This window comes from Misgurnus anguillicaudatus, chromosome 8 (assembly GCF_027580225.2).
Source record: "Misgurnus anguillicaudatus chromosome 8, ASM2758022v2, whole genome shotgun sequence".
In the NCBI taxonomy this organism is placed as follows: Eukaryota; Metazoa; Chordata; class Actinopteri; order Cypriniformes; family Cobitidae; genus Misgurnus; species Misgurnus anguillicaudatus.
The window spans coordinates 2,177,671-2,179,813 of NC_073344.2; positions in this window are offsets into that span (position 1 = coordinate 2,177,671).

The window sequence follows — 2,143 nt, forward strand, 5'->3', positions numbered from 1 at the left end:
TTGTGCCCCGTACGCGCACTGCGATTCTACGTGGACCGCACGCAAAGCTTCAGGACCTCAGACCAGCTCGTTGTTTGTTATGGTGGCCAGCAGAAAGGGAAAGCTGTCACTAAGCAGAGGATGTCTCATTGGATCGTTGATACTATCGCCCTAGCTTACACTTTGCAGGGCATTCCTTGCCCCTTTAATTTGAGAGCGCACTCCACTCGGAGTGTTGCCTCATCTTGGGCATTAGCTCGTGGTTCCTCGCTAACAGACATCTGTAGAGCTGCTGGTTGGGCGACACCTAATACGTTCATTAGATTCTACAATGTTCGTATCGAGCCTGTATCCTCTCGTGTTCTGTCCTCACCAGGGAGGACACGGAGAGCAGACTCGCAAGTCGGCTTGCAGCCTCCGACTGAGGCTCCAAATTGAGTTTCAGTATGGAAGGCTAACAGAGCAAAAATGCGTAATGGTTTGATTTGCTCTCTCCACTGCCTTGACAGCCTTTGTTGCGGAGCATTGGCTGTCAGCCTTTCACTAGTTGTATTCTTACGAACCTACGTGTTTGGCCAGGGCCCCACATTGTGTCCCAACGGGTTCCTTTGTGAGTATTATTCCGTGGGGTTAATCCTACCAGCCCACGTTTCCCTTAGCCGAGCACTGCTTTGCTTACACAGCCACGGCTGTCATTTTTTCCTCAACTACGGTTGACTTTCGCCCACCAATAGCCCTTAACGGGGCGGTGGCTTCCGCAGCGTCCCTATACCGCTCAGTTAGGGCGCTTCCCAGTCGCTGGCACTACTGTGGGGTTAAAGGAACATCTAGTGCCCGGCCTTCTGCCTTAAAACCTAATTCTCCTATCCTTAAGTGGAACCGGAGGGCTTTATGCAGACACTGGAAGAGGTCAGCCCCTAGTGGCGTTTTAGTAGGGTTTCCCAATTCGTCGGTCACGACGTGACGTCGTAGTGACCGACTGAAAGGGAACGTCTCGGTTACGGATGTAACCCTCGTTCCCTGAAGGAGGGAACGGAGACGTCACGTCCCGTCGCCACAGGTGCTGCCACCTGCTGTTTAGGCCGGTCACCTTCCGGCTTTCTCAGCGAACAGAAGCTGATTTCCCTATTTGCACGTGCGCCTTATATACGCACCTGGCGGGGCGGCGCCAGCATTATGCAAATATCTCAATGCCAAGTTCATTGGCGTTTTAGTAGTATTCGAAGCAGATTGGTCTCTCTAAGCGAGCTCCCAATTCGTCGGTCACGACGTGACGTCTCCGTTCCCTCCTTCAGGGAACGAGGGTTACATCCGTAACCGAGACGTTTTTCCTAATGTTTTAGGTTTAAATGCTGCTGTTGTCTGCTGTTTACAGAACAAGTTTGTCTTGTTTCCTATTAAGCAGTATAATTTAGTATACTTCTTGAAGAAAACTAAATAAAAAGGAGTTCACATACTGTATCTGACTTCTTACATTCATCACTATAAATGTAGCAATGTGGAGTAGTAAAAAAAGGATGCAATGCATCGTGATGCATCATGATGCATCGTAACATCGAATTGAATCGAATCGTTAACTTAATAATCGGAATTGAATCGAATCGAGGAACCAGTGAAGATTCACACCTCTAGTTGGGAACTATATGTCCACATGTACAGCAATGTTCACATTCAAAAGCATTCCAGTAAAAAGCAAATAATTTTTTTTACCTTTACTGTTGACTACAGGAGGTACGGTAGCCTATGATAGAACTGAAAAAGTTTTACAGTATTGATCTTGATCATTATTGAGGAACATTCCTCTTCCCCCAGAGGGTCCCTTTAGAGGGACAAAAATTCTACATGCATTACTGTATGACCTTATTGACATGTCAAGTGAGAATAGAAACAATCCATGTAAAATGCAACACTTACAAGTTGGTTTGTTGAAAGATGCGTATAATAGAGGCAACCGTTGACTGCCTCAAATTGGGCTGCACTCTTTCACCAGCCTCTCTTACTGAAATTAGTGAATTTCATCACTGACTACTGTTCTTGCAGCCCTTGGGATGCTACCACACACATTCTTACACTTCTACATTGCTCTCTCCTTGCCCCTGCTTTTCTCCCTTGCCCTGCTCCTCTCACTGCATCTTTTACTGCATCTCTCACTGCTCCTGCACCT